This window comes from Bos indicus, chromosome 1 (assembly GCF_029378745.1).
Source record: "Bos indicus isolate NIAB-ARS_2022 breed Sahiwal x Tharparkar chromosome 1, NIAB-ARS_B.indTharparkar_mat_pri_1.0, whole genome shotgun sequence".
NCBI classification, from domain to species: Eukaryota; Metazoa; Chordata; class Mammalia; order Artiodactyla; family Bovidae; genus Bos; species Bos indicus.
The window spans coordinates 113,960,306-113,974,636 of NC_091760.1; the positions used below are offsets into that span (position 1 = coordinate 113,960,306).

General features: G+C 39.5%; 1 long non-coding RNA gene across 1 annotated transcript in view; it reads left to right on the forward strand.

Moving 5' to 3' along the window:
• Positions 1–5,509: 5,509 nt before the first annotated feature.
• Positions 5,510–14,331, forward strand: part of LOC139184082 (uncharacterized) — a 173,468-nt gene continuing 164,646 nt past the window's right edge. Inside the window, exon 1 of the long non-coding RNA XR_011567532.1 lies at positions 5,510–5,599. This is a non-coding gene — a long non-coding RNA (uncharacterized lncRNA). The remainder of the gene's footprint in view (positions 5,600–14,331) is intronic.

Genomic DNA, 14,331 nt, shown 5'->3' on the forward strand with positions numbered 1-14,331 from the left:
TTTTATTTGATATTGAACCATATAAATTTTTTTTATATTTTGAAAATTAATCCCTTGTTGGTCATACCCTTTGCAAATATTTTCTCTCATGGTGTAGACTGTCTTTTCATTTTGCTTATGGTTTCCTTTGCTGTTCACAAGCTTTTAAGTTTAAGTGGGTCTCATTTGTTTAACTTTGTTTTTTTGTTTTTGTTTGGGGGTATTGATCATCTTATACCCTTTCCCAGTCCCAGTCCTGGAATGAGTCATTTTTCCAAGGAGGTCCTGAATCCTTTTAGTACAGAATGGTATTTAGAAACCAAGATCTGGGCAAGGTGCTCTTTTTGCCCTCTCAGAAATCTGAGCTAAAGACTAGACGTGGTACACCCCCTCCCCATATTTCTATATCTATCTATATTTATTCAAGACTGTAAGTGCATACTGATTCCAGTTCAATGTGGAGTTAATTCTAGTTGTGTTTTTTCCTTTGTTGTAGTTCCCTTCTATGAGAGTGAGAAACCTGGCCCTTGTTTTCCTTGGTAGATTTACTTAATCAGCTTGCCTTGATGTTGCTCCTACACATGTCTGCTCTCCTCAGCCCAGTTCTAACACCCTGAAGGGTTACCATCATATGGGCATCCTCTGTGTCCAGGTGGCTCCCTGACTTCCCATTTTGAGCTGCCCCTGGCATTCCAGCCCTGCTCACCTTCATCAGGCTCTACCATCCCATTCCAAGTTTCCCACATTCAAGAACACACTCCTCACTTGGGCTCCTTTAGACCCTGTGGTTGGTAGGGGGAACAATAATGATCCCTGGAGCTTTAGGACTAACATTCAGGAAAGAAAAGGAAAGTAAGGATGAAGGGAAAGAACTTTTAAATTTTTTCCTTGAGATGTGTTTGAATGACTAGCTGAATGAGTGAATGGTATATTAGTTTCTTAGGGCGATTAGAACAAATTGCCACAAAGTGGCTATATTAAAACAATAGACATTTGTAGTCTTACCGCCCTGGAGATCAGAAGTCTGAAATTAAGGTGTAAGCAGGGCCATGCCCTTTCTGAAGGCTCTAGGAGGGGATTCCCCCTTAACTCTTCCCAGCTCCTGATGGTTGCCAGCCGTCCTTGGTGTTCCTTGGCTTTTAGCTGCATAACTTCAGCCTCTGCCTCTGTCACATGGCCTTCTTCCTGGATGTCTGCATCTCTCTGTGCTTCTTTTAAAAAAACTACCATGTTCAAAATAAACAAGCCACAGAGATATACTACACAGCACAGAGAATATAGCCAACATTCTACAATAACCCTAGATGAAGTATAGTCTACAAAAATACTGAATCACTATGTTGTACACAAGAAACCAGCACAATACTGCAAATCAACTATACTTCCATAAAAATAAAATAGAAGACGTAGTTTTTGAATTTATAAAAAGAACTTCACACATCAGATTTTTCTAGGGCACAAGACAAAAATAAAACTTGATTATTTAAACCATGATTTGTTTTTCTATGCATCTCATATCTTCTCTTCCTATAAGGACACCAGTTTTATTAGATTAAGGGCCCACTTTACTTGTTAACTAACTGAATCTTATCAACCAACTAACTAAAGAATGATTGAATCAATGGTATTTAGAAATCAAGATCTGGGTGCTAGGGATTCCTGTCACTTGGCCACTTTTAAGTCACTTCCCCCTAACTTGGAGATGCTAATGCTTAGGGCTCCATGTTGAGTCCCTTTTATCTTTACCATCAGCTCTCTCAACTATTTCTGTGCTTTCCTATATCATCTCTATAACAATTTCCAATACTATACCACTTCCAACGTAGACCTCACTTCTAAGCTTCAGATTTTATATCACACACTACCTACATACCCCCATTTGACTGTTTTACATATTCAGAACCAAATTTTTATTTCTCCCTACTCATCCACCTCCATCTAAAACTGCACCTTCTCCCATATTTTCCATAATAGGTAGATTAAGCCACACCTGCCTGTCATACTCGATACTAACCTTCCCTCTAATATCTTTTCCCAAGTCATTGCCACAAATTGTCATATCTGTTTACTCTTTGTCATCTTTCCAACTTAGCAGTCACCATCCTAGTCAAAACTTCCAGTATTTCTCATCTCATTGACTGCATTTGCCCCTAACGTATAATCCCAATTCTGATTATTTCCCCTTTCAATCTATTGTCCACCATAGGGTGATTCTTTAAATAAATGAACAAATTTTTTAAATAATTTTTTTTAGCCATATCCAAAAGTAGAAAAAAATAGTGCAATGACCTCATATAACCCATTAACAAGAATCAACAATTACCAGCATCTTGCCACACTTGCTTAATTGATTAATCTATGCCTTTTTTTCTTCTTTCCATCCTCCTTCTTTTCTTTTCTTTCTTCCTCCCTACCTCCCCCACTTATTTCTCTCTTTATACCTCTTCTTTTTACTTATTTATTTTTGCTGGTATATTCTACAGGAAATTCTTGACATCATAAAATTTCACCTCTACTTGAGAAACACCTCTAAATAATAAAGAATAAGGATATTTTTCTTATATAGCCAAACACCACTAACACTATACACCAAATTAAAAATAATTCCTCAACATCATCCACTTCTCAGTCCATATTAAAATTTCTCTAATTGTCTCAAAAATCTTTTGACATTTTGCTTGTTTGTTATAATACTCATTTAAAAATAAGAATCATGTTTAAGATTGGGTAGCCCCATGCTTTCCAACTCCTCCCCTTACAACTAAAAATACCCCTGAAGACAACACAACAAACAGCATAGAAGATTCTGAAAAATGGAAAGAAGGCAATGGTCCAAGGACCTCAGGACTTGAGGAAGGACACAGCAATGAGTCCCTGGGTTTCTTTATTGCCTTTCATGTGTTCCAGACAGGTTGTTCCCTCCAAACTGGAACTGCCAACAGGCACAGACAGAAAAGCTCCAAGAAAAATCCTGTTTCCATAGCCAAAGGATCAGGAAAAGGATGGCCAAACAACAGAAAATCTTTTTGGCAATACCTGCCCTACTCCAGCCAAACATCTACAGAAATACTGCCTGGCTTCCTGTGGTTTCAATGGGGTCAAACAGCAAGCTGATTTTTCCATTTCTCCTCTGTGCTCACTCGTGGAAGCAGACAGTGGTACTCTGATTCTCTTGCCTGTGGGGGTGAAGTCGGTGAGACTGAACGAGGAGCTGACCTTCTGTCTTCCGCTCGGTGGAAGCAGCTGATGCTCTGACCCCCTTGCCTAGTTAGTGTCAGCTGGGCTGAGTGAGGAGCTGATCTTTCCACTGGAAGTTGACTTTGCTCCCCTTCTCCTGCCAGGGTAGTATTGGGGAGGTCCACAGTATCAGGGAGGTTCAGTGGCAAGTTGAGCCTCCATTCCCATCAGGCAATGAGATTGAATGTATTAGTACTTCATTATCTCCCAGCCAGGCAACAGCAGGGGTCAGTGGGGAGGGGAGCTTCTGTTCAGAAACTGCAGCAACAATGTGTGTGACTTTGCACTCTCATTCCCTCTTCCCTGAGGTTAGTGGAGCCTAACAGAGAGCTGAGCTTACACCCCTACTAGGATACAATGAGACAGAATCGTTAGTTCTCCACTTTCAAGAGGAAGTTGTCACCAGGGCTGAGGAGGAACTGAAGTCTCCTGCTCCCATGTGGTACGATAAGGCAGTGTAAATTGGCATTCTACTTTTGGGGGGTGTTGTTGGCAGGGCCCAGAGTCAAGGCAAGCCTGTAGAACCACACAGCTCCTGCATTACATCTCAACAGGGAGTTGTTGTGATTCAGTCACAAAGTCGTGTCTGACTCTTTGTGATTCCATGGACTGTAACCTACCAGGCTCCTCTGTGCGATTTTCCAGGCAAGAATACTGGAGTGGGCTGCCATGTTCTTTCTCCAGATTATCTTCTTGACCCAGTGTCTCCTGCATTGAACCCGTGTCTTCTGCATCGGCGGGCAGATGTTTTACCACTGAGCCACCAGGGAAGCCTCTCAACAGGGAGACTGCTTGCTGAAAAAGAAGATTAAGGAGGATCCATAGTTTTATTTAGGGCTGCTGTGGATCTTTGTTGCTATGCACAGCCCTTCTCTAGGGGCAGCAAGTGGGGGCTGCTCTCCAGTTGCAGTGCACAGGCTTCTCACTGCGGTGGTTTCTCTTATTGTGGAGCATGGACCCCAGGCCCACGGACTTCAGTAGTTGAGGTGAACAGGCTTAGTTGTTCCATGGCATGTGGGATCTTCTCAGATGTGGGATTGAACCCACGTGCCCTGAATTGGCAGGTGGATTCTTAACCACTGGACCACCAGGGAAGCCTCTACATGGGTTAACTTAATCAATACCCGTAACAACACTGAGGTGAGTGCTATTATTATACTCACCCATTATTTTTATCTTACTTTGAAGAATGCTGTTGTAGAGTGACTAACTCACCCAAGGTGACACATCTTGCCCGTGGAGGAGGAACCAGGATGCAGGCCAGCAAAAGGAAATCACTTTGAGACTGGATGACTGAAAGACAGGCCAGTACACTTGGCTTGGATGCAAAATTTTTAAAAGACTTAGAGAAGGGGTGTGACCAAATATAAAGGTCAGTTAGATTTTAGTAAACAGGTTGGGTGGATCAGACTAAGAGAGCTTCTAATGAGGAGATTATGGAACAACAGGGGTCCAGGACACTTGGTGGCTATGAGAATGAACCAGAAAGTACTGAATAACAGCATCTAGTAACAGATGAGAAATAGATGTGAAGAGGATAAAAATGCCTCTCATGTCAGAAATCAAGGGATGTCAAAGATCCCTGGATTACGACATGAGAGATGTGAGCTTGGTCAGGGTTTTGTCATTTACTAGTTGTGTGTGCCTTTTGGCATGACACTTCAACTCTTAATCCTGTCTTCTCAGTTTTCAAATGAAAGTCTATTAGAGGCTCTAAAGCAGAAGCTACCAGGACTTGCCTGGTGGTTCAGTGGTTAAGACTCTGTGCTCCCAAGGCAGGGGGCCTGGGTTTGATCCCACATGCTACAACTAAGACCTGGTGCAGCTAAAAAAGAAATAAAAAAGGTAATCATAAAGTAGAAGTGACCCTAATTTGGGACTTCCCTGGTGGCTCAGATGGTAAAGAATCTGCCTACAATGCAGGAGACCCAGGTTTGATCCCTGGGTCAGGAAGATCCCCTGGAGAAGGGAATGGCTACCCTCTCCAGTATTCTTGCCTGGAGAATTCCATGTACAGAGAAGCCTAGTGGGCTACAGTCCATACAGTAAGTCCATGGGGTTGCAAAGATTCAGCCATAATTGAGAGACTTTCACTTTTCCCCTACTTTATTGTTGCTGTTTTCATTAAAGAAATCAATAAACCATTTTTATAGTAATTTAAATTATATCTGTCAACATTTGAACATTGAGATTACACACAAATCTGGATTTCTGTCTTTTCATGAAAAACCAGAAGATCTGGTAACACCAGGCTCCTGATCTCACATGATAGCCATGTGCTTCACCTTGAGAAGCAGCTATCCCTCTAGCCAGGTCACCTGCTTTCTGCCTTTCCATCCCTCAAGTTTGCTTCAGCTGTATCAATCATACATCTCTGGGCTCTGTAAGTATTCAAATATTTTTAGCCCTGAACTAGTTGATTTTCCAGTTTCTTTTATTTGTGAGACTTGCAAATCTGTAACTTTCATATGTATCCTAAAAGCAGGGCGAGGAAGAGGTAACAGTAATAGGTTTAAGAGCTTACCTAGTGCACTATATTTTAAGTGCTTTACATATATTATTTCATTTAATCCAAATTTCATTTGGCTTCATCACTATTATTTTTTGTCATACCCAAAAAACACCCAGAAGGCTAATTTGCCTAAGGTCATACGATAGTTGTGTTGTTAAGTCAGGATTTGAACCCAACTGTCTGACTCCAGATCTAATGCTTCATAATCATTAAGCTCTGAAATTTGAAGGTCAGTGAATTTTGGAAAAAGACTAGTTGGTTCTCAGTGTATGAGAGGCTGATAGTCTGTGTACCCTGGCCGTGAAGGTGATGAAGTGATCCAGATACTTGCTACCCTAGGCAGAAGAGTGAAAACCCTTAGCCCTTATAATTCTTCACACCACCTGTTCAAGTGCTAGAACAAAGACTCCGTGTAGTCCTGGTGGTAATGAAGTGTTAAGAGCTGGGGGGATGAGAAAGGCTTTGAAGGGATTTAAGAATTGGAGGGGAATGGGAGCCAAAGCGACAGCTTGAAGTGAGGGGAGCTGGCATGGTAAAGCTGGACGCATGCTCGTCCTTTTACTCTGCCAAAAGCTGTAGGTGCAAACCTGAGGTCTGGACAAGGCCAAACAGGTGAGCTACTGGCTGCACACCCATCAAAGCAAGTTTGCAAACTATGGTGAGAGAGCTATTTTTCCAAAACTATCCCAAGTACTGCTGGGTAATAGAGTTACAGGGAGGGTATAATGGCTGTTTTAATTTGCTGCTTTATCAACTATGATATCTATTAATAAAATATAACACAATTCAGTAACATATAGAAAAATGTACATAAGTCTTCAGGAACTTATAAACTATGAAAAATCTTAAATATGAGACCACAGGTGGCATATTTTCCCTCAATCGTATATGTGAGCATTTTCCTTCTTGGATTATCATAATTTTCCTTTTTCTGTTTCATTTTGTATTCCTTTTGTGGGATAAAACAGTTATGAGAAATTACTTTAAAGTTATATAATTAATGAGAGTCAAATGGAGCATATACATAAATGGAAATAATAGCCTTTTATAATAACTGGGCCCACTGATATATAAATTAGAGAACCATTTTATCTGCTATGATATATTTTTCAAAGAGTTGCTAATAAACTAAATTCATAACTTTTATTTTTCTACTTGGGAAATATTTCTTAAGCACCTGTTTTATGCTGGGATCTAGGTGTGAGGCAGAGGGAAGAAGATAATGCTGAAGACTCAGCACAGGCTTCAAAGAATCTATAATATGCTCCAGTTCTCTGAGGTCTGGTGACAGTGACTGATATTTAGTTTGGCTCTTTTGAGGTGAAGGATTATCTGCCCCAAGGTTTGGATTGATCTACTGCCCTAAAATCTTCCCCTATTTACCTGACACTGTGGGCTGTATGTTAGGATGGAATCAGGGACCATCCTGAGCTAATAGCTGATCTCTAGTCTGATACATAAGCAATGACTCACTTCCTTTTTTCCAAATTGTGAAAAATATGTGTAAGTTGTAATTTCTGTTTTTCTAATCAACTCATAAAGTGAAAAATGGTTAAGCCAGCTCTGTATAAACTGGCCCTGTTCTCTACGTCTGTTAAAACTGCTTTTAAAAGTATACAGAGTGTTTTTAGGCCAGTACTCATGGCTTATGCTGTTTTTTAACTTCAGGAAAAGATTAAGACAACCATGACCAGGATTGGCAAGCCAGGAATTTGTGAAAAAAGTGAAATAAGATTTTGGATCAGCTCCTGTGACCAAATCCTACCAGTTTCTAAAAGTACTATAATCAGCTGTGGCTTCCCTGGTGACTGCAGTGGTAAAGAATCTGCCTGCCAATGCAGGAGACGACGCAAGAGACATGAGTTTGATCCTTAGGTTGGGAAGATCCCCTGGAGTAGGAAGTGGCAACCCACTCCAGTATTTCCTGGAAAATTACATGGACAGAGGAGCCTGGAGGGCAACAGTCCATGGCGGCCTAAAGAGTCAGACATGACTGAGTGAGCGCACATACAATCAGTTGATGTGTCTAAGGGGTGGCTTGGCCTGATTTTTATCACTGTCCCCAAAGTCATTCCAAGTAAATTTCCTGTACAATCTATGGAAGAACTGGGTTTGCTAGGCAAATGAAGGTTGAAGGAAAGCCCCACGGTACCCCCTTTTCAGAGAATGACTCCTCTGAGTGCCTCTTACAAAAAAATTCTGGAGCAGCCACCAGCTAAAATTCATTTTACAGAAGTTGTAAACCAGCTGCAAAGATCTGACCCTGACTTTGTCCAGTGTTATCAATAGAGTCCTTCATCAGGCCTAACAAAGTTTTTTTTTTTTTTTTTTTAAACAAGCAAACCCTCCTGCAAGGACTAAATAATGATGTACAGTGAAGGAAGTTTTGGTTTGACCAATTAATTAATTTTTAGGGTTTTATGTATCTGGGAAGACTAGAGAAGGAAAGTGTTCTGATGGTGGAAAACAATGTGAATCTTTATCACTATCCAGAAAAGCTGGCCTGCTTGGGTGTGGGGCTATATGAAAACCTGCAGAATGGAACCAAGACCCTGAGATATTTTCCCTTCATTTCAGAATTCTGTCTTGAATGGTGAGTAACAGTGAATCAAAGAGAGCTGACCCTTAGAGCATAGTAGGTCCTCATCCTAAAATAGGTCACGTGGTCTTTCATTTAGGCTCCTTTATTGATTTGTATGTACACTTGGGCAGATCACTCAATGCAACTTACCAGAGTGTTGTCCTCATCTGCTAAGTGAAGGCCCTGGACTTTCAATATTCATGCCTTCTTCCAATTCTGGGCACCTGTTTCTAGTTAGGATCCTTTGCAGTTGACAGGTTCAAAGGATGCGATGATGTCCATATCAGATGTTTGGAATGGTTCTCTTTATCACAAATGATAAAGGGCTGTCCTAATATAAGAAAGGGGAAACAAAAAAGAGATTAGCTTGGTATTCTGAGCTTCAAGCAGAATCTACATTTTGGTGAGTGAAGTGAGTTTCATTTGGTTTAGGGTATTCAGAATGCATGGGTTTCTTTATCTCATGCAGGGCCTCTAATTACAGAGAACTGGCTAAGTTACAGTGTGGTGGTGGTGGTTTAGTCGCTAAGTCTTGTCCAGCTCTTGTGACTCCATGGACTACAGCCCAAGAGGCTCCTCCGTCCATGGGATTCTCCAGGCAAGAATACTGGAGTGGGTTGCCATTTCCTTCTCCAGGGTATCTTCCCAACCCAGAGATTAAACTCAGTTCTCCTGCATTGCAGGCCGATTCTTTACCCACTGAGCCACCAGGGCAGTTGCAGTGAATCCACTGCAATTGTCAAAGAAAATGTGATTTAAACCTTCAAGAGTGAAACAGGCTATAACAGGAATAAGCTGATTCTTTTAGTCTGACTGAAAGACTTAAACGTTGCCATTCTTGAGTTCTTTACACTGTTCATACAAACAAAGCTTCTTAAAACTTTTTTTGAGAAACAAGAAATTTAATACATAAACCCTAAAAATTAATGTGACTAAACCCCCATATTTATACATCTCAGATATGTCTGTGCTATGTTAAAACAAGGATGTGTAACTAATATTGTAAGAATATGGCAAGTGGGGTGGAGAAGGAAATATATTTTAAAATAAATTTTCGAGTCACTGTAATTAATAGAAGGAAATACATAAGCTATTTTCACGTAATCAAATCCACATGGACAGTTTCCACTTGCATCTTGGGTGTGGATCTGAAGGCAACATGAAATAAGGAAGGAGCCAGCTTTAAAGATGTTTATTTTTTCAGTTTATGTGGAACATGTGGAGTTAACTCTATAGAAATACTCATCTGAAAACTAAATAACTGCACCAACAAGTCAACATTCAATTCTTTGTGGGCAGAAATGGCCTCATTCAGTTTTTAATTCTTAGTATGGCCAATAGTACTTGCTAACCAAAAGGCATGTGGTACATTTTGAGAGAGGAAGCAGAACTTTTTCCCCGAAAAACAGTTAGGAAAGAGCTCACTTTTGCTTGACTCTGAGGAAGAACTAATCATTTTCAAAAAGTGGATTTTTAAAACTTCACAAATAAAAGCCAGATCATTTTATTGAATACAGTTGAAGTTACCCTTTTGCCAAAGGTTTATTTTTTGATTCCAATGGGCTGGATAATGTACAAGGGCTGACACAGCTCAGAAGAGGAATAAGACACTCCTTGCCCTCAGGGGATAGTGAATAGTGAATCAAATAGTGGAGAAAAACATGCACAATCAAACGGTAACAAAGATATAGTGGTATAAAGGTGTGCTATGCTGTGTACATGTTCAAGAGAGCAACTACTTTTGGCTGATTGAATTGGTTGATTACCTATTACAGGCTGGGCACTTTAAAAATTATTTCTTTCGCAAAGATGGGCATTATGATTTCTACGTAACAGGATGAGACTGAGGCTCAGAAATGTATGCAAGTGAAGAATTCATAGCTGTCACTTAATGCAGGATGCATGGGGCTCTTTTAATTAACACATGTGGCCTTTCAGGAGCAGAGAAGGTACATGCGGGAAGTAACTTGGGGGCTGGGCCTTACAGACCTTGTCCTTAGCAGATTCCTGTCCCCTAAGGTTTCCCCTCTGATCAGTGCTCTGTGACCTTCTTTTTGTCCCTTCCTCCACTGTCCCACTTTAAGCCAGGTCAGTTAGAGTCCTCCCTTGAGAATTAGACTGAATTTTAAGGAATAGAAGCAATCACACTTGTGTGTAGGAACTGTGGAGAATAGTGTATTCTCATCTTCTGAGATGGTCCACACTCTCCCTGTGGAGTATGTCTCTCTAAACAAATCCATTTCTTACCTATCACTCTGTCTCTCACTGAATTCTTTCAGCAATGAGACATCAAGAACCTGAGTTTCATTGTCTTGAAACCAGGCATGTGATCTCAGTTAAAAGATCATGGGGTCAAGTTCCAACTAGAGTTGCATGGTTTCATTACGATTACTTTATTACTTGTACTGCTACTACTGAAGGTCTTCAAAAAAAGTAGTGTTGCCATAAGGGTATATAAGATGGGTTAGAATGGGAGAGAGATTGGAGGAGGAGAGACCAGGGGTGCATATTTGAGTGTATTAAATGAATTAATCTGAAGGCTATTGAAATAACTCAGATAAGCAGGTAAATAAAGCTGGTTAGTGCATTTTATAAAATCCTGTGGTTCTCTAGATGTCTTTGGTTTTCTTTTTTTGATTAAAAAAGCATGGATATAGAAAAACATTTCTATACCAAAAGAAGATCAAATATAAGTGGCAACTGAATCTTGGTCTTGGTATTAGAGAGATAATAGGAAGCAGTAGGGACCGAGGGAAACTGGAGAGTGTACACACACTGTAAAGAAACTACTATTGCTCAGAAGCAGTTGATTAATTCCATGTGAGAAATCGGGCCCAGTGCTGGCACACCTTTGGATTTTTGGAATGGCTGAAATCCTGAGAATTGCATGAAATCACTCACATTTTAAATGTTGGCTCCAATTTTTCTATAATATCATGTGAGCCAAAGAATACATTTCTAAAGGCCTCGTGTAGGCCATGATTGTTAATTTGCAATTTCTGTGAGTAGCGGGGAGGCTCAGAAACCAGAGTATAAGGATGTGACTTCCCAGAGTGCTGCTACCATATCTTATTGTTTATTTATTTTTAGAGTTCTATTTATTTAGGCCGCACTGCATGACCTGTGGGGTCTTAATTCCCCAACCAGGGATTGAACCCGTACCTGCCGCACTGGAAAATGGACTCAACCACTGGACCACCAGGGAAGTCCCTACCGTATCTTACTGATATTTGTGTATTCAGTGTTAGTAGCACTTCTCAGGTACAAATATCAGTAAAATGATCCTTCTCTTAAAACTTAGGTGGGAGATAGACACATAAGCATATATTCATAATACAATGTGATAAATGTGATGACAGAGTTGTGTCAAGATATTAGGAGAGCACAGAGGTAGAGCAAAAAACAAGGCAGGCTATATCTAGCAAGTCTTCTTGGAGGAGGTGATGGGGCATTGCTAGGCAGTAATGAGAAAACCTAAGAGGTCAGATATACATCTTTTTTCAACATTTATTTTAATTATCATTTAGAGTGGTAAAAGCAAATTTTGAAATTTGAAGAATCATTTAGTAATTCTATACCTTATTCTGCTTCACACTGTGGAAAACAATCAGTGCATAATATTTTAACTCAGGAATGAAAATGTTTGGGGAAGCAAGAGAAAGTTGTTTGCCAAATAGTGAAAAATTTTATTTCCTTAGAAAATAATCACATCATCTGACAGGAAAAGTTATTTCAAAATTACAAGAGTGGCTGTTCAGTCAACATTAAAGGAGGCCGATGTTATAGTTATTCTTTCATTTACTTCTCAGACTCTGAAAATATGTCAGACCTTTATCTGATTATCAGATAAGACTACTTTTTCCTTAGTAAGAGAAACAGATTTTATTGTCAGGAGATAATACAGAATGTTTATATGCATATTTCAGTCGTGGAATAATTAAATGTTTTAGAAAAATCAGTCAAATGTACGGTTGCTTTTGAAGATCTTCATGATCTTTTTGAGATCTAAAATTCTGCTTTCTTTTTCTTTTTGTATGAAAAAGACATTTTGTTCTTGATATAGATGTATCCTATTAAAAAAGAAACCTGAATAAATGTGCAATAAAAAACCTGCTGGACTAGTTTAATTAGCATTTTAACAATCATTAACCTGAGCAACACAAAGGTTTTGAAATGGAAAGATCACATTGTTTTGAGTCAACTCCTATAGTGTATTATTTTTAATTCTTTTTCTTTTCTTTTTTTGATGAAGGATGTAAGAGAGACATTTTAGAAGAGAATGGAAGACAGAAATCTTCAGAACTAGAAACTACATAATTTACCTTACCTACTTAGAATTCTGGCTCCAAGAGCTAGTTCCTGTAAAATGGTTCTGTAAAATGTTAGTAATTCTGGCTTTGGATAATTCATAATTTATAATAAACCAGATGGGTCACGAGGTAAAACTTGTTTTTGAACCATGTAAGACAGGGTAAAAGAATTTTAAAGCAGCTTAAGGTTATAAATGAGTCTGCAGATGAGATGTTTAAGATGATTTGAAAAAAAGAACAAGCTGTTCTCAAACACTTTGGAAGTATGGACTTAAACAAACAGATGAGCCATGTGCAAATTATTTCAACTTTTCCTAAGCTCTGTCATATTTGAAGGGAACCTTGAAAGGTTATTTCATGGCATTCTAGTTTCACAATCATAAATATCTTTATTTGAGAATACTTTGCTTAAAATATCACTAGTTAATCATATAATTACTTTTCTTAAAGTACTCTATAATGATCACTATTCTTTTTAGAAAGGAGTCTAAATCAGTGTTTTTTCAAAGTAATATCTGTAAACTATTTTGAATTTTATTTAGATTTTCCCTCTTCCTAAAGATATAACTTTAAGGTTTAAAAAATCTATTTGTTTACTTATTTTTTAATAACATATCTTGGGTTTGGTGCAGCAGCACCTCAACAAACTATGACAGGTGGACTGGAGTGCAGAGTTGGAGGTAGCCCTTCACTTGGCCTGTGAATAGACCTGGTGACAGATGCTCAGTGGATCAATCTGATGAGCAGGTTAGGGTAGTCCAAATGGTATAGATAAGGAAAATTAAGTGTTGAGGTTTCAAGAAAGTATCCTCAGAGATTCATGGGGCAGAGTAAAAAGAAATCAAGTGCTGGTCTATCATCCAAAGCCCAGATATTCAACCTCAGTGAAGTTAGTTAGTAGATCTCAGTACTCAGATCTATAGCAGAAGTGTTGGAAAGAATAAGGAAAGACCCATCACTATATAGCATGGGTAAGAAAGCAGGCAACTAAGAAAAAAAAAAAAAAAGACTAGGTCCAGAGTCAAGGCAAAAAACACTGACCCAAGAACTGAGGTAGTTGGGGTGGACAACTGTCCACAGTGCCCAGCGTCCATTCCCTTTTTTCTTACCATAGGTCTGCTTTGAGAAGCCAGACAGATAATGAGCATGGAATTGATCATACCCAGTTCCTGGGATGAGCCCTGGATGACTTAAGCTGAGCAGCATAAAGTCTATGGCTAAGTTGGATTAATCATAGTGACTGATGGGACTTTAAGACTATTAGCGTTACAGTCTCCTCTCTTTGGAACTACTGAAGTCAACTCTAGTTTCATGGCGGGGACCCATATTAAGGAAAAAACTGACAAGGTTTATGGACATGAAAGACTGGAAAAAGGGCAAGGAAATGAAGACAAATCCCTAAAGATACAGCAAACCCATGTATCTTGTGATGACTAAAGATAGCACTATTCCCCTAGACCTGTTAGTTGTCTGGACCAATGAATTCCCTTTTTGTTGCAGCCATTTGGGTTGGGATTTCTGGTACTTGTGACTGAAAGCACCTGGTACATTAGATGCTGGCCAAGAATAAAGAAGAAACCCAGTTGTTAGAAGATGATTCATGGTGGGGACCAAGTCTCAGGGATAAGACCAGTCTGGTTATGATTTGAGTGACTTGAGGTTAGAGACGTCCTGATGTTAAATCCCAAAGTACTGAACAAGAACTACTTAAA